Genomic DNA, 19,986 nt, shown 5'->3' on the forward strand with positions numbered 1-19,986 from the left:
ATTGCACTTGACCCACACATACAAACACTGTCATTCGCACGGATGAGGTCTCACTCGTGCGACTGACTATGCTCACTCGCACAAGTGAGTATCCTCACTCACACGACTGACCTATCACTTAATAATAATGATTATAAAACCTACTCACACGGTTAAGTGTCTCACTCGTGCGAATGGACACCTCACTCGCACGAGTGAGTGCCTCAGACGCACGGTTGAGCAAGTACAGCAGCACGACTGCACTTCTAGCTTTTTACACCTAAAATAAAGTTTAATTCAGTGTTTTAAAACCTTTTCATTGGATAATACATCTCAAGACGATTCCAACGATAGTTTATTTGTTAAAAACGAAGTTACGGTTTGAAACTTACAGCCTTTTCAATTTTACCAAAAACTGGCCACTGCTCACTCGCACGGCTGAGGTCTCACTCGTACAGTTGAGCCCTCAACCGTGTGGTTGAGCCCTCAGAAGTGTGTTCAACCGCGTGGTTGAGCTGTCAAACGTGTGGGAGCTGTAGAACAGCTCCAGGTCGCTGTTTTCGCTTTTTTTGACCCCAAAACTCGATTTCTGCTTGTTTTAATCAATCCAGTGACCTAAGAACACTATATAACACATATATAATCTATTTCTAACCTCAAACAAGCATCACAAACACATTCAAAGCAAGAATCAAACATAAAAAAGCTTACTTTTTCAAACCCACTTAAAACCCATTTCAATTCATCAAAATCTGAGATTTTTACCTTGTTTTGATTCTGAAATCACAAAGAATTTGATGCACGAAATCACTAGCTTCGATTTGAACTTCTTGATTTTAAGGATTTGAGAGCAAAAGGGTGTTTAGGGTTTGTGTTCTTGCTAAAAGTGGTTAGGAAATGAAACGTACAGATATATATTTAAATTTAGGTTTCTTCACATGAAGGTAAGCTCTCCCGTCTAACACACGGGTATTTATCAGTTATCCGAAACCCAAAATCTTTAATAACTTATTCATTTTAAGTCCAAATCACAAAAGAAAATATGTTTTGTGACCCTTGTCACAAAAAGCACATTATCCCATGCCCAATAATTATAAAACACATAATTATTAAAATCACTTTAATAACACAGAAGGGTAAATAGGTCATTACCTACTAGGCCTAAAGTGAGGTTGTAACAAATCTACCCCCTTTAAGAAGATTTCTTCCTCAGAATCTGGTCAAGGTTAAACAACTTAGGGTATCTAGAGGTCATCAATTCCTCGGTCTCCCATGTCAGATTGGTGCCTAAACTATGATTCCATTCCACAAGCACCATTGAAATCTCTTTCTTGCGCAACTTAGTCACTTTTCTGTCAACGATTCTCACTGGTTCTTCCACTAATTTCTTACTAGAATCTACTTTCAGATCTTGTAGAGGAAGAATCTGACTTTCATCGTCCACTTTACACTTACGAATATAGCAGATGTTAAACGTGTCATGAATACCTGCTAACTCTGGAGGGAGATCTAACACTACAGTTTGATCGTTCAGAATTTGACGAATTCTAAAAGGACCAATGTATCTTGGGGCTAGTTTTCCTCGTTTACCAAATCGAATTACACCCTTCCATGGTGACACTTTTAAATACATGCGTTCACCCAGAGTAAACGTCACTGGTCGTCGACGAGGATCAGCATACATCTTTTGTCGATCTCTAGCAGCTTTCAGCTTTTCACGTGCGATAGCCACTTTTTCTGCAGTCTGCTGCACAATTTCTGGACCCGCAAACTGTAACATCCTCAAATCGGGCTTAGATGTAAGATGGCTATTTTGCCCTTAGGCATATTTGTGCTTTTATTTATGCCTTTAATTTATTTTAATATTTAGTGTTATTTTATTATTTGGTTAAGACCAGTTTGTGACAAGGGTCACAGAACAGGTTCGTTTATTTAATTTGGACTCCGTTAGGGCAGTCAAATTAAGTACGAAATAAATTAGATAACTGGTAAATACCCGTGTGTGATGGGGTATTGTATTTAACCCACATATATAAGCCTTGGACAGCCATTTCTTGAAGTTTCTTGAAATTTCCTCAAACACTCCGTACACTCTCAAACTCATTCCATCAAACCCTAGATTGCTAATTGGTATTCTAGAGCTCAAATTTTTCATACTATCTTGTTCTTTACAGATTACTGAATCTTTTGAGGTACGAATCATAGTGTATCAAGCTTGAATCTTTGTAAAAATGAGGTTTTTGTGTCAAGTTTGTTAAAAGTGGGTTTTAGTGTCAAATTGTTTGATTTTGATGTTGTTTGTGTCAAAATCTTGTGGATTTATGCTTATTGTTGTTTAGTATAGTCGATTTGGTCAGTTTTGAGGTAAGAAACGAGCTCTAGAGCAAGAAATGGTGAATTTTGAGTTAAACCCGTAGCTGTATTCATCTTCTTCATCAGATGAACACACTCAGCCGAGTGTCTCTTGACACTCGACCGACCGTGTAGACGATCGACCGGTTGAGTGACTCACTCGACCGAGTGTGTCTGAGTTCTGACCAGATGGTTTGTTTTACCCAGACTGCCGTGTGAGTGGACACTCGACCGAGTGTGTAGACACAGTGGACCGACAGTGTGAGTCAGTCGGCCGTGTGTCTTTGAGGGCAGAATATTTTACCAAGTGTTGTTTTCTAGCCGTTATGCTGCCTGTGTGACTTATGAAATCAGGATGTAAATTCTGAAAATGCATAAGTGTTAAGTAGACTTTTTAGCGGCGCTTTTTGTGACTGATTTTCTGTAGTGTGCTGTTTTGTACTAACAGACAGAAACTAACTTGATTTGCCTTATGTTCAGGTGATAAGGATAAGGAAGCCGCTCAGTGATAGATTATCTGAGCTAGTTGCTGGTATTCGGTGAGTGGGTCTATCTCCGGATAGAGTATTAAGTAACTGACACGCTACTTGTTAAGACTCTTTATTACTATGTTTATGTTCAGTATGATTACCATGCGTAGTTAGATATTGCCATGCTAGTTAGGACGATTGCATGACTATTTATCTGTGATCTTATGTGCGCACTGTTAGTTGGACACCAACCAAGGCGGCAAGGTTGGGAACCCACCGAGGAGCAAGGTAGGGTTGATGTGAGGTCGAATGTAGTAGCCTAGTCGGGTCATGATGTTACTGATTGTTCAGTATAGCATAGAAGGACGCATGTGTTGCGTCTGGACGGTTATGTAGTGGAATCAGTAAAGCGGACTGTCGGTAGACTGTAGCTTGATCAACTAAGTCTTGTGCTCGTACAAGCCGTCGATCCTCATATTGTCAGTTGTTGTATGCTAGTTCAGGATGTTAGCATAGATGTGACCTTTGCATGTTCAGTTACTTATGCTTGGTCTGTTAGATAGTATCCATTCACTTAGTTGTGTGATAACTCCCCCATATTTCCACCCACTGCAGGTTTAGGTACTGCTAATTAGGACGGGTGTTACGGACGGGCTGAAGACATGTTTGACTAACAGCCGAACTCTGATGTTTTCTGATTTTGAAATGTTTTATGTAACACCGTCATTTTGAAATGTTTGTAATAAAGTTAACTAAGATGTTTTGATAACTATGGTTAGTAAATGTTATCTAAGGGTATTTATGTAAATTAAATATTCCGATGTGATAAAAAAAATCAGGGTGTTACAAGTTGGTATCAGAGCTAGTTTAGCAGCAAGTACGTGCGCATATTGTTCCTAAACCCTGAGTTAAGTCAAACATGTCTGTGGGATGGGGGCTAAGTGAATGTAGGATGTTGTGCATGTTAGTGTTTAGTAAACAAACAGTTATCCACTAAGCTTTTATGCGAGTGTTTTGTAGCACATATGGCAGATAACAAGGATGCGAACGCTACAAACCCAATCCACCCCGGAACGTTCAGTGCTCCCGATGTGAAGGATGAGGCAAAGGTTTATGATGCTGACTATGTACATGAGCTTGAAATTAAGTTTAAAGAAGCTCAGGAAAAGATTGCTGAGCTTGAGTTAGCCAGACAGTCGGGTAATGAGGATACACCGCCAGGTTCTGTACGGTCGCATACCGTACCACAGATAAACCAGAACCAATATCAATACCCACTCCAGAATCAATTCCCTCAGCATGTCATGCCACCACAGAATTACTACTAGTATCAAAACCCAATGATGATGAACCAAGTTCAGCCACCCATATATCACTAACCATTCCCACAACAGCAATTCCAACAACAATACCAGCCACCAAAAAGATGTACCTTTAAACAGTTCAGGGATTGTGGACCTTTTCCTTTCTCGAGAAGTACTGACCCAACCGTGACTCTCAATTGGTTACGGGAGGTTGAAAAGGCATTTGATGCCTGTCAGTGTGAGCCAAAATTAAAGGTGACTTATGCGAGCAGGTTATTGAAAGATAGAGCAATGGTGTGGTGGGATTCTGTGATAGCTAGTGTCCCTCCAGAGCAAGTCAAAATGATTACTTAGGAACAGTTTTACGTGAAAGTATGTGAGCAGTATTGCAATGTGTTTGACATGAACAGAATTAAGATGGAGTTCCTTGAAATGCGGATGACGCCGCAGATGTCAATTGATGAAGTAATTGAGAAGTATATGGACAAGTTGAGGTTTGTGCAACAGTGGGTGCCGGATGAACAATCACGAATTCAGAATTTTGTGAACATGATCTTGCCAGAGTACAGGACCTTTGTGAGGTCAGCACAGACGTTGTCTCAAGCTTTTGTGATGGCAAAGAAGGTGGAAAGTGATGTAAGGGCAGCTAGAGGAATGAACTGGGGAAACATTGCACCACATGGTAGTCAGGCTACCAGTCATTTAGGTTCGAAGTTAAAGAAATCGTTTAGGTTTAGACAAAAGGGTAAGGGTAATCAAGGTAGTTCAGGTTCAGGTTCTGGTAAGAAAGAATGGTGTAAAGGTTGAAAGTCTTCACATAGTGGTCAGTGTTTAGACGCAACAAGAAGATGTTTGAGATGTGGAATGGTAGGTCATGAATCTCAGGGGTGTTCCTTCAGGGAAAATGTCTGTTGGAGTTGTCATCAGCCATGTCCTCGCTCAGCAAGTTGTCAGGCGTCTAAGGGCGCAAGTTCCGGGGCAGGGTCAGGGGTGCGTTCGGCATCTGTCGGGGGTTCCACAGCCTCAAGTGGATAGAAGAGAAAGAACCCACCGACTGCGGAAGCCAGGGCCTTTCAGATGACAGTTGAGGCCGCAACCAATAATGATGACGTCATAACCGGTATGTTCTTGATCAACTCAATACCTGCTAGAGTATTGTTTGATTCGGGTGCAAATAGGACGTTTATGTCTATAGATTTCTGTACTAAGTTAGGGTTACCTGCTGCTGTACTGCCTGAGCCTGTTAGAGTAGAGGTAGCTAACGGTAAGACGGTTTCAGTCACAACGTATGTGTCTGGGGCTAGTAAAGAAATTGATGGTAGACCGCTTGCTATGTCATGTTTAGTGTTGCCTATCCCTAGTTTTGATGTAGTGTTAGGGATGAACTGGATGAGCCTACATAAGGCCCACATTAAGTGTGATAAGAAGATTGTGACTTTCTGTTTAACCGATGGAACCCGTATTGTGGCCCGAGGGGAACGAAGTGGGTTCAGTTTTCCGTTGATCTCAATGATGAAGACGTAGAAGTCACTTTCGAAGGGGTGTGAGTCTTTTATGGCTTATGTTATTGATGCTAAGAAAGAGAAGGGATATGTTACTGATATTCCGGTGGTTTCGGAATTTCCTGAGGTGTTTCCTGATGAATTACTGGGGTTGCCACCGGTAAGAGAAATAGAGTATAAGATTAAGTTAGTTCCGGGAACAACTCCAGTAGCTAAGGCTCCTTATAGGTTAGCACCTTCTGAAATCAGAGAGATGATGTCTCAGATACAAGAACTGTTAGACAGAGGGTTTATAAGACCGAGTTCTTCACCGTGGGGTGCACCGGTGTTGTTTGTAAAGAAGAAAGATGGTTCGTTAAGAATGTGTATAGATTATCGAGAATTGAATAAGAGAACGGTTAAGAATAAGTATCCGTTGCCTAGAATCGATGATCTGTTTGACCAGCTTCAGGGTGCGTTGTACTTTTCGAAAATAGATCTTAGATTCGGGTATCATCAGGTTCAGGTTGCAGAATCAGATATACCGAAGACAGCGTTCAGAACTAGATATGGGCATTACGAGTTCATGGTTATGCCATTTGGGTTAACAAATGCTCCGGCAGTTTTCATGGATCTGATGAACAGGGTTTGTAAATCGTATTTAGACCAGTTTGTTATTGTGTTTATCGATGATATATTAGTGTATTCAAAGACAGAGACTGATCATGCGACACATCTTCGATTAGTGTTAGAGTTATTAAAGAAAGAGCAGTTATACGCTAAGTTCTCGAAGTGTGAGTTTTGGCTTCGAGAAGTGCAGTTTCTGGGTCATGTTATCTGTGAGGAAGGTATTAAAGTGGATCCGTTGAAAATAGAAGCAGTAATGGGTTGGAATTCACCGAAGACGCCGACAGAAGTTAAGAGTTTCTTGGGTCTTGCGGGTTATTATCGCCGATTTATAAAATATTTTTTGAAAATAGCGGGTCTGATGACTAAATTGACTAGAAAAGATGTAAGTTTTCGATGGGGTGATCAACAGGAACAGGCCTTTCAGACTCTAAAACAGTTATTGTGTCAGGCTCCAGTGTTAGCATTGCCAGAGGGTTCAAATGAATTTGTGGTTTAATGTGATGCGTCATTTGCCGGGTTGGGGTGTGTACTGATGCAGAGAGATAAAGTTATCACGTACGCTTCTCGTCAGTTAAAGACACACGAACGTAACTATCTGGTTCATGATTTAGAAATGGCTGCAGTGGTGTTTGCTTTGAAGTTATGGAGACACTACTTATACGGTACAAAGTGTATAATATGTACAGATCATAAGAGCCTCCAACATATTTTCACGCAGAAAGAACTGAATATGCGACAGAGACGGTGGATAGAACTTATTAAAGACTACGATTGTGAAATAAAGTATCATCCGGGCAAAGCGAATGTTGTCACCGATGCTTTAAGTCGTAAGAAAACTGTGGAAACTGTGAAATTTATGAGAACCGAAATAGTTTCTGATCTAATTAAATTGATAAAACAGGTGCAAGCCCAAGCTTTATTGAAGGAGAATTTAAAAACTGAATTGATGACCAAAATTAAAGACCAATTGACTGATGATTCCCGTGGACTTAAGAAGTTTAAGAACCGAATTTGGATGCCTATGCTTGGAGATTTAAGGAAATTGATCTTAAATGAAGCACACAAATCAAGGTTAACTGTCCATCCGGGTAGTACTAAGATGTATAGCGACTTAAAACCGATGTATTGGTGGCCAACAATGAAGAAAGATATTGCTCAATTGGTAGAAAGATGCCATATTTGTGCACAGGTTAAGGCTGAACATCAGAAACCCTATGGTTCGTTACAGCAGTTGAAAATTCCAGAGTGGAAATGGGATCACATTACGATGGATTTTGTAACCAAATTACCTAGATCTCAGAGAGGTAATGATATGATATGGGTGTTGATCGACTGACGAAAAGTGCACATTTCTTAGCAACAAAAGAGACAGCTTCGTTGAGTACTTTGGCAGAATTGTACTTGAAAGAAATAGTTAGTCGATGATAGTGCTCCAAACGAACATATATTTAGTCGCAATATCCTTCAAATATGTAAAGTTTTCAGTTGCAATTGTTCTATTTTCAAGTAATATTTGTTTAAATAAATAAGTGCGAAGACAAAAGGCGAAAACGAAGAATTGATGAAAAAGTGCCACTAAAGCGGGAAAAGTGCCATTAAAGCCATAGTGCACTCAAAAGTGCCACTAAAAGTGAGCTAAAAACTTGCGCGGATTTTGGGAGTTAAGGAAAATAATTTTTCGTGCAAATTACAAGTTACGAAACATAAAGTACAAGATATTAAAGCGTACGAAAAGACGTTCGAAAATCCGAAACCGAGACATGAACCGACTATCAACGTACGACTCAACGGTCCTAAAATTGTAAGTCAACTATGCACAAGAATATAATATAATATATAAATAATTATATAAATTATTTATATTTTATATTTATATATATTATGTCGACAAGCTAGGAGCCAAAATAATGGTGAGCTGGAAACCTGACCTCCGCGATCGCGGAGCTCGAAAGGGGAAAAATATCGCGATCGCGGAGCCTCCTGGGACAAATGTTGCCTATAAAAGCTCGAGCTCTCTACCGAGTTTGATATACCATATATACATCTCTCCCTCTGTTAATATATATATATATATATATATATATATATATATATATATATATATATATATATATATAATATATATATAATATATTAGTTTAGTTTTATATTAGTTAGTTTGGGTTATGTAACGGTTAATTTAAGGGTTTTGAAGTCGAAGTTCTGTCCGTGTAACACTACGCGATAAATAATCAATGTAAGTTATGTTCTCCTTTTTAAATTAATGTCTCGTAACTAAGTTGTTATTATGCTTATTTGAGCTGAAGTAATCGTGATGTTAGACTAAATATTAAAAGACGGGGTAATTGGGCTTTGGACCATAATTGGGGGTTGGATAAAAGACCGACAATTGTGGAAATTGGACTATGGGCTATTAATGGGTTTTATATTTAATTAACTAAATGATATCTTGTTAATTTAATATAAAGGTTACAATTTGACGTATCTATAAATAACCACATACGCTCGATCGGGTACGGTGAGCGGGATATTTATAAATACTAATGATTGTTCATTTGACCGGACACGGGGATGGATTAATAGTTAATGGACTCGTTAAAACAGGGGTGGATTACATTCAAGGGTAATTGGTGTAATTGTTAATAAAGTATTAAGACCTTGGATTACACACAGTCGATAACCTGGTGTAATCATTAAACAAAGTTTTAAGACCTTGTTACCGTTCGAATCCCCAATTAGTTGAAATATTTGACTTCGGGTATAAGGTTAATTTAGCGAAGACCCTCGCACTTTATAATTATGACCTACGGACTATTATGGATAAAACCAGATGGACTTATCGAATAATCCAGGACAAAGGAAAATTAACCCAGGGTAATAAATTAAAATCAAAACGTCAAACATCATGATTACGGAAGTTTAAATAAGCATAATTGTTTTATTGTATTTTTCATCGTACTTTTATTTACTCGCTATTTTATTTAACGTCATTTATTTATTGTCATTTATTTTTCGCTACTTTAATTATCGTCATTTATATTTTGCATTAGGTTTTAATTGTGACTTAAAATATAAAATCGACATACCAGTCATTAAACGGTAAACCTCCTTTTATATATTATTACTATATATAATATATTTTGTACAAATATAATTGTTTAAAAATATAGTGCAAAATAAGTCGTCTCCCTGTGGAACGAACCGGACCTACTAAAAACTATACTACTCTACGATTAGGTACACTGCCTATAGTGTTGTAGCAAGGTTTAGGTATATCCCATCTGTAAATAAATAATTAAAACTTGTATAATTTGTATCGCTTTTTGTATTAAAAATATATAGTATTTTCACGTACACCTCCGTGCAACACATCAAGTTTTTGGCGCCGCGGCCGGAGAACTCGGCGAAACGCTATATTTTTAATATATATTTGTATAAATATTTTTATATATAAGTTTGAGAAAACAATATAAAATTTAAAAAAAACGCGTTTGAGCTTGCAACCGAATCTGAATCTGCATATCTCCGCAATCGCGGAGCAAAACAGGCAGAAACCGCAGCGATCGCGGAGCCTGTCTGGCATCAAAACCTTAAACGCATTTATTACGTAGTAGGGTTTATTATTATTATTATTAAGTAGGGTTTATATTTAATAATATTTAAGTTTAGTTTTTAATTAACTTTGAATTTTAAGTTTTAATTATTATTATTTACATATTTATATTAATAATTTTATATAAATAATATAAAAATAATAGTTTTATAAAAATTGTATTTTTATAACTTTAAGTTTTATTATTTGTATCTTTTTATTATTTAGTACGTAGTTTATAATTGTCATTCGTAATTAGTTTTAAACTTAGTTTTTGCCGTAGTTATTTTTCTAGATATTTAGGCTTTGTCGTAAAATCCCTTAAGTGTTTTTCTTTAGATTAAGATTTAGGCGCTTTAAAATTTTGCGGCGCAGTTTTTAGATTTTAGTGCCTAATTAAGTTTTTGCCGTTTTGGATATAGAGTTCCTTTAAGCTTTAATACCTTTAGGCGCAACTTTTTAGATATAATTTTTAGACTTTTAAGTTTCGACGTTTTTCGACGTTCTTTTTCTTTTTCGTTTCTACGCGCTAGTTTTTAGGATATAGATTTTTATTTCTAAATTTTCGACGAAAAAAAATTGTAAGCGATTAAATTGATAGACGCCAATTTTCTGGTTCGTAGTAATAGTTGAATTTGTTAGTGGCGAGTTGTGAATTACTGATTTAAAGGATCCTGGCTACCTGCTGCATCTATTGGCTATTCGAAACGTGGGCAAAATCAGAAAAGTCTATTAATTTAAAATTTTAGTAATAAGTGTAGTATGACAAATTTCGAAAATATTTTGGAAACTCTTTATGACATACGAAATCAATACCCTCAAACGGGTGTTGATGATAATTCGTTCGGTCAAACTTGGATCACGAACGACGAAACAATAACTGGTTGGGAAATCTGTGGAGATTATCACTCAACATGGGAATGTTATTATTACGTTCCTATGGAAAATTATGCACCCATGGAACCTGAATGGAACGATTATGAAAATTCAAATTGGGATTATTCCCAAGAATATATCCAAACTCAACAACCAGATGAAGAGGAAAATTATGTGTCTGAAAATTTATTAGATTACATGAAAATCAAACTCGAAGAACTTGATGCTCAAAATGAACAAATGAGAGAGTTTGTAAATAGGCAAGCTGAAACTCTATCAGATTACACACCTGTTGATCTGAGGATTATTGTGCAAGAAAATCTCATATCATCAAATTTTGATGAATTCGAGAGCTCCGAAATCACCAATTCTCTCGATGATACTTTTTATTCAGTTTTACCAATTTCACAACATATCGACACATTAGCCTCTACCGACGAAATCATCACTCCATCAATGGATGATGAAGAAGAAGAAAGGGTGACAGATTGGTACTTTTGGGAAAACGATAACGTTGAAAATTTTACCCCCGAGACCAAAATGGTAGGACCGATAAGTACAGTTAATGTAGAAGAATCTACTTCAATCCCGAAATTCACCATTCCACAACCTTCCAAACTAATATTCTCAATAGACGAGTCATCTACCGAAGATGAACTACGAGCTGTAATAGATATTGACACCTCGGATTTCACCTAATTGGGTAATAGAGGTGAAAACTTTGATCCCGAGAATAAACGGAAGGAAATGTTAGGAATTGTCCACCCTATAGAAATATGTATGTCGGTGTATATTGATCCATTTGACCAAGAACCAGAAAAGAGACATATCCATTTACTAAAAGCTACACTTAAAAAAGAATTAAGTAGTAACGATCGGGTGAGTCTAAACTTTAAATCCATTGATTTATTATACACCACCCGAGATGTAAATAACTGGCTCACTATTTTAATTCGTGGAACTTATTCTACCGACTTCACATATCATCAGCTAAGTGTGGGGAAGTCTAACCCCACTTAACGTTAAATTAGGGGTTCGAGTTAATGCATAACTCGTTAATGAACATGTACTATGAGTTAGGGTAAAAGACGCATTTTCAAAGATTAGCAAACAGTTCAGAAAAGCAACCATTTTTGAAGAAAAACAAATGTGATATAACAAATGAAGGAATGAACGATGAGGCGCGCCATCTATCATTCGACGAGCTTGGTAATTACAAATTGGGTATTTCTAATCACTTTTCTACACTAATCACCCTCATGAATTTATAATTATAGTTGGATTTCATGCAAATAAGGGCATTGCATGATCTCAAGTGTGGGGAAGGGTTATAAATTCTCTCGGGTTTGCACTTGGTTTATTTGCCAAATTTTGTGAAAATTTAAAAAAATTTCAACAAAACGAATTCAAAATCATGTTTATACATATTTATGAACGATGAAAACTAGGTGTTAATACCGAAATTATCGTTACCTCGGAAAGGACATAAATTGAGAAACAGCTTAAAATGCTTGAATTCATTTAAAATGGAAAAGAGGAGAATAAAAAGGCAAAGAAAGAAACGAAGTGTGGGGAGAATGTACCAAGTTATTCAATTAAAAACTATCTATCACATGTTTCTGTAAAGTTTATTGCAGGTACTTTTGTTTTGGACTAAATTAACTGTTTTACCCGATTTACTGTAATAAAGATGAAAGAAATATGGATCTACATGATGAATCAATTCCATCACTAAAAGGAAGTAAGTCTTCCGAAAAAGACACGCGCTTCTTGATTTAGTCAAGAAGTTGTCGTCCAGACCAGCTGTAGGTTGACGAAAAATCTAGAAAAGTCATCTCTAAAATCAGCAGGAAATTCACGGACTTCAGCATCAAACAGGGTTGCTAAGTGGTCAGACTTATCCTAACCATGAGAGGATCTGTCTCGTAAAATGGGGAGGGCACCGTGCAAATTAGCTTGATAAGACTAATGAATCAGACCCCCAGAAATGATAATCTCCTTAAAGATTAAAAATCAGCTTTTAAGCCTGATATTACTCAATCCTTGAGATTGACCTTAAAGATTGAGAATTACAAACTCATGGAATTCGATGATATCTAAACTCGAGCTTGAACGAGAATATATTTTGATCAAAATTAAAATCGATTTGTTTTCTGAAAAACCTATTTTCAATGCGTTCATTACCATTGAACGTAAAATCCTGAGAATTCATCGGAATTCATTAGGTCACCTGAACCAAATCGGGTGTCAATCGTAAGAACGGTGGTTGCATAGCATGGTCGGAGACAGGACCTTGTGCCAGACCGAAAAATTATAGGATGATCTTTACTATTGCTCCTACAAAGGATAGTAATAGCATCCGACACGTTTTTGGACCATGATTACCTGCATGTCATTAGACATTGCCTTAACAGTTTCTTGTTCATCGCTTTCCTTTACAACCAAACGGTAGTTTGCCGAAAGGTAATATACGGAACAAGTAAACTGGATGTGTGCTTTCCGATACAGGGATAACAGTGGATTACACGAACCTAAAAGTTCTTAGCCAAAATATTGATCCACAAATATATTTTGCAACACCGATGGTGGGTCAAATCAGAAAACTTATCTAGGGTAAAAGCTAGAATGAATTTTCAAAAGATCAAATGTTTTCATAAAGATCCAATTTCCTTAAGGATCTAAATTTTTATTGTCACGTGGGACTTTAAACCGCCTTTCAAATGTGCACTTTGCTTTAGAAACCGAAAGTAAATCGGCTATTTTATTGCAAGTGTCGTTGACATGAACCCGAGCCAACTGTGGATGGCACACCCACCTTTAACCATGGTTCTATTATTACTATCATTGTTTATACCGCGTGGTTCTATTATTACTATCATTGTTTATACCGCCGTATCAAAATCACTAATGTACAAAGTGTGAAGAATAAAGAAGTGATTCGTGTGATTTAATTTCAAGTTCTGTATTGCTTGAGGACAAGCAACGTTCAAGTGTAGGGATATTTGATAGTGCTTCAAACGAACATATATTTAGTCGCAATATCCTTCAAATATGTAAAGTTTTCAGTTGCAATTGTTCTATTTTCAAGTAATATTCTTTTAAATAAATAAGTGCGAAGACAAAAGGCAAAAACGAAGAATTGAAGAAAAAGTGCCACTAAAGCGGGAAAAGTGCCATTAAAGCCATAGTGCACTCAAAAGTGCTACTAAAAGTGAGTTAAAGACTTGCGCGGATTTTGGGAGTTAAGGAAAATAATTTTTCGTGCAAATTACAAGTTACGAAACATAAAGTACAAGATATTAAAGCATACGAAAAGACGTTCGAAAATCCGAAACCGAGACATGAACCGACTATCAACGTACGACTCAACGGTCCTAAAATTGCAAGTCAACTATGCACAAGAATATAATATAATATATAAATAATTATATTAATTATTTATATTTTATATTTATGTATATTATGTCGACAAGCTAGGAGCCAAAATAATGGTGAGCTGGAAACCTGACCTCCGCGATCGCGGAGCTAGAAAGGGGAAAAATATCGCGATCGCGGAGCCGCCTGGAAAAAAATGTTGCCTATAAAAGCTCGAGCTCTCTGCCGAGTTTGATATACCATATATATATCTCTCCCTCTGTTAATATATATATAACTAATATAAAACTAAACTAATATATATTGTATATATATATATATATATATATATATATATATATATATATATATATATATATAAAATATATATTAGTTTAGTTTTATATTAGTTAGTTTGGGTTATGTAACGGTTAGTTTACGGGTTTTGAAGTCGAAGTTCTGTCCGTGTAACACTACGCGATAAATAATCAATGTAAGTAATGTTCTCCTTTTTAAATTAATGTCTCGTAACTAAGTTGTTATTATGCTTATTTGAGCCGAAGTAATCGTGATGTTAGACTAAATATTAAAAGACGGGGTAATTGGGCTTTGGACCATAATTGGGGTTTGGATAAAAGACCGACACTTGTGGAAATTGGACTATGGGCTATTAATGGGTTTTATATTTAATTAACTAAATGATATCTTGTTAATTTAATATAAAGGTTACAATTTGACGTATCTATAAATAACCACATACGCTCGATCGGGTACGGTGAGCGGGATATTTATAAATACTAATGATTGTTCATTTGACCGGACACGGGGATGGATTAATAGTTAATGGACTCGTTAAAACAGGGGTGGATTACATTCAAGGGTAATTGGTGTAATTGTTAATAAAGTATTAAGACCATGGATTACACACAGTCGATAACCTGGTGTAATCATTAAACAAAGTTTTAAGACCTTGTTACCGTTCGAATCCCCAATTAGTTGAAATATTTGACTTCGGGTATAAGGTTAATTTGGCGAACACCCTCGCACTTTATAATTATGACCGATGGACTATTATGGATAAAACCAGATGGACTTATCGAATAATCCAGGACAAAGGACAATTAACCCAGGGTAATAAATTAAAATCAAAACGTCAAACATCATGATTACGGAAGTTTAAATGAGCATAATTGTTTTATTGTATTTTTCATCGTACTTTTATTTACTCGCTATTTTATTTAACGTCATTTATTTATTGTCATTTATTTTTCGTTACTTTAATTATCGTCATTTATATTTTGCATTAGGTTTTAATTGTGACTTAAAATATAAAATCGACATACCAGTCATTACAAGGTAAACCCCCTTTTATATATTATTACTATATATAATATATTTTGTACAAATATAATTGTTTAAAAATATAGTGTAAAATAAGTCGTCTCCCTGTGAACGAACCGGACTTACTAAAAACTATACTACTCTACGATTAGGTACACTGCCTATAGTGTTGTAGCAAGGTTTAGGTATATCCCATCTATAAATAAATAATTAAAACTTGTATAATTTGTATCGCTTTTCGTATTAAAAATATATAGTATTTTCACGTACACCTCCATGCAACACATCAGTCGACATGGGGTTCCGTTATCTATTGTATCCGATAGAGATTCTAGATTTGTATCTAATTTCTGGAACAGATTACAGAAAAGTTTGGGAACGAGAGTAAACCTGAGTACATCGTATCATCCACAGACCGACGGTCAAAGTGAGCGTATAATTCAGACATTAGAGGATATGCTTAGGTCCTGTGTGTTAGAGTACGGTGGTCCGTGGGATATACATCTACCTTTGATTGAGTTTGCCTACAACAACACTTACCATTCGAGTATTGGTATGCCGCCTTATGAAATGTTGTATGGTCGCAAATGTAGAACGCCGACTTGTTGGTTAGAAGCCGGAGAGAAACAGTTTGCAGGTCCAGAATTAGTTCAGATAACAGCAGAAAAGGTAGCTATAGCACGTGAAAAGTTGAAAGCGGCACGTGATAGATAGAAAATGTATGCCGATCTACGTAGACGTCCGGTAAACTTTGAGGTGGGAGATCGTGTCTACTTGAAAGTTTCGCCGTGGAAGGGTGTTATCAGGTTTGGTAAGCGGGGAAAGTTAGCTCCGAGATACATTGGGCCGTTCAAGATTATTCAGAGAGTTAATGATCAAACGTTTGTATTAGAGCTTCCAACAGAGTTAGCAGGAATCCATAACACTTTCAATGTATGTTACCTTAGGAAGTGTAAGGTTGATGATGAGACGGAACTGGTTCCGTTAAGTGATTTAAGGGTAGACTTAAATCAAAAGCTAGTTGAAGAACCAGTTAGAATTGTCGATAGGAAGGTGACCAAGCTAAGAAAGAAGGAGATCCATATGGTGCTTGTTGAGTGGAAGCATAGTTTAGGATCGAACCTTACGTGGGAGACCGAAGAGCTAATGAAGGCTCGTTATCCACATCTGTTTGACCTTGACCATATTTCAAGGACGGAATCTCTTTAAGGGGGTGGATTTGTAACATCCTCAAATCGAGCTTAGATGTAAGATGGCTATTTTGCCCTTAGGCATATTTGTGCTATTATTTATGCCTTTAATTTATTTTAATATTTAGTGTTATTTTATTATTTGGTTAAGACCAGTTTGTGACAAGGGTCACAGAACAGGTTCGTTTATTTAATTTGGACTCCGTTAGCGCAGTCAAATTAAGTACAAAAGAAATTAGATAACTGATAAATACCCGTGTGTGATGGGGTATTGTATTTAACCCACATATATAAGCCTTGGACAGCCATTTCTTGAAGTTTCTTGAAATTTCCTCAAACACTCCATACACTCTCAAACTCATTCCATCAAACCCTAGATTGCTAATTGGTATTCTAGAGCTCAAATTTTTCATACTATCTTATTCTTTACAGATTACTGAATCTTTTGAGGTACGAATCATAGTGTATCAAGCTTGAATCTATGTGAAAATGAGGTTTTTGTGTCAAGTTTGTTAAAAGTGGGCTTGAGTGTCAAATTGGATGATTTTGATGTTGCTTGTGTCAAAATCTTGTGGGTTTATGCTTATTGTTGTTTAGTATAGTCGATTTGGTCAGTTTTGAGGTAAGAAACGAGCTCTAGAGCAAGAAATGGCGAATTTTTGGTTAAACCCGTAGCTGTGTTCATCTTATTCATCAGATGAACACACTCGGCCGAGTGTCTCTTGACACTCGACCGACCGTGTAGATAATCGACCGGTTGAGTGACTCACTCGACCGAGTGTGGCTGAGTTCTGACCAGATGGTTTGTTTTACCCAGTCGGCCGTGTGAGTGGACACTCGACCGAGTGTGTAGACACAGTCGACCGACGGTGTGAGTCAGTCGACAGTGTGTCTTTGAGGGCAGAATATTTTACCAAGTGTTGTTTTCTAGCCGTTATGTTGCTCGTGTGACTTATTAAATCAGGATGTAAATTCTGAAAATGCATAAGTGTTAAGTAGACTTTTTAGCGGCACTTTTTGTGACTGATTTTCTGTACTGTGCTGTTTTGTGTTAATAGACAGAAACTAACTTGATTTGCCTTATGTTCAGGTGATAAGGATAAGGAAGCCGCTCAGTGATAGATAATCTGAGCTACTTGCTGGTATTCGGTGAGTGGGTCTATCTCCGGATAGAGTATTAAGTAGCTGACACGCTACTTGTTCAGACTCTTTATTACTATGTTTATGTTCAGTATGATTACCATGCGTAGTTAGATATTTCCATGCTAGTTAGGACGATTGCATGACTGTATATCTGTGATCTTATGTGTGCACTGTTAGTTGGACACCAACCGAGGCGGCAAGATTGGGAACCCACCGAGGCGGCAAGGTAGGGTTGATGTGAGGTCGACTGTGGTATCCTGGTCGGGTCATGATGTTACTGATTGTTCAGTATAGCATAGAAGGACGCATGTGTTGCGTCTGGATGGTTATGCAGTGGAATCAGTAAAGCGGACTATCGGTAGACTGTAGCTTGATCAACTAAGTCGTGTGCTCGTACAAGCCGCCGATCCTCATATTGTCAGTTGTTGTATGCTAGTTCAGGATGTTAGCATAGATGTGACCTTTGCATGTTCAGTTACTTATGATTGGTCTGTTAGATAGTATCCATTCACTTAGTTGTGTGCTAACTCCCCCACATTTCCACCCACTGCAGGTTTAGGTACTGCTAATTAGGACGGGTGTTGCGGACGGGCTAAAGACATGTTTGACTAACAGCCGAACTCTGATGTTTTCTGATTTTGAAATGTTTTATGCAACACCGTCGTTTTGAAATGTTTGTAATAAAGTTAACTAAGATGTTTTGATAACTATGGTTTGTAAATGTTATCTAAAGTCTGAATAGTTCGTTCACTTTGACCATCAGTCTGAGGATGATAAGCTGTACTTAGGTTGACACGAGTGCCCAAATTTTCTTGTAGACTATTCTAGAAACTAGACACAAATTGGGAATCTCTATTTGACACAATAGACAACGGTATCCCACCTCGTGATACTATTTCATTCAGGTACAACTGAGCTAATTTCGTCAATGAAGCTGTTTCACTAGTAGCTAGAAAATGCGCACTTTTGGTTAGACGGTCCACTATCACCCAAATCATATCATTTCCTTTCTAGGTAGTTTTGTCAAAAAATCCATGGTGATATGTTCCCATTTCCACTCTGGAATCTCTAATTGACGCAAAGACTCATACGGTTTCTGGTGTTCTACTTTCACTTGGGCATAAATATGACACTTTTCCACGTGTTGCACGATCTCTGCTTTTATAGTTAGCCACCAATATAACACTTTCAGATCATGGTACATTTTTGTACTACCGGGATGCATGGTTAATCTCGATTCATGTGCTTCATTTAAGATTAAATCCCTCAATCCTCCAAGTAACGGCACCCAAACTCGTTCACGATAATTCTTTAATCCTCGAGAATCATTCATCAATTCTTCTTTTCTTTTCACTATTAACTCAGATTTCAAATGTTCATCTTGCAATGTTTCGAGTTGAGTAATCTTTAGTCGATCCACTAAATTAGACACAATCTCAATTCGCATAAACTTTACACTGCCAGCGGATTTCTTACGAATTAACACATTAGCCACAACGTTTGCCTTGACAGGATGATATCTGATCTCACAGTCGTAATCCTTAATTAGTTCTTGCCACCGTCTCTGGCGCATATTCATCTCTTTCTGCGAAAAGATATACTGTAAACTTTTTTGATCGGTGCAGATAACACGTACCATAAAGATAATGCCTCCATAACTTTAACGCAAACACTACTGCAGCCATTTCTAAATCATGTGTTGGATAATTCTTTTCACTTGGTTTTAACTGTCGAGACGCATACGCAATTACACGATCTCTTTTCATTAATACATAGCCCAAACCAGATAAAGACGCGTCGCAATACACAAAGAAGTCGTCAAATCCCTCGGGTAACGCTAACACTAGCGCTTGACACAACAAACTTTTTAAAGTCTGAAACGCAGTTTCCTATTCATTACCACACTGAAAAGACACATCCTTTCTAGTTAACTTTGTCAAAGAATTTGCAATCTTTGAAAAATCTTTAATAAACCATCGGTAGTAAATCCTAGAAAACTCTTGATTTCTGTCGGATTCTTTGGTGAATTCCAATTCATCACAGCTTCAATTTTAGACGGATCCACTTTTATACCTTCTTCACAGATAATATGACCCAAAAATTGAACTTCACGTAACCAGAACTCACACTTTGAAAACTTTGCATACAATTGTTCACGTTTCAAAAGTTCCAACACTTGTCTTAAATGTTCAGCATGCTCGAATTCGGTTTTGGAGTACACTAAGATGTCATCAATGAGCACGATAACAAACTTATCCAAAAATGGTTTACACA

This window comes from Rutidosis leptorrhynchoides, chromosome 3 (genome assembly GCF_046630445.1).
Source record: "Rutidosis leptorrhynchoides isolate AG116_Rl617_1_P2 chromosome 3, CSIRO_AGI_Rlap_v1, whole genome shotgun sequence".
NCBI lineage: Eukaryota > Viridiplantae > Streptophyta > Magnoliopsida > Asterales > Asteraceae > Rutidosis > Rutidosis leptorrhynchoides.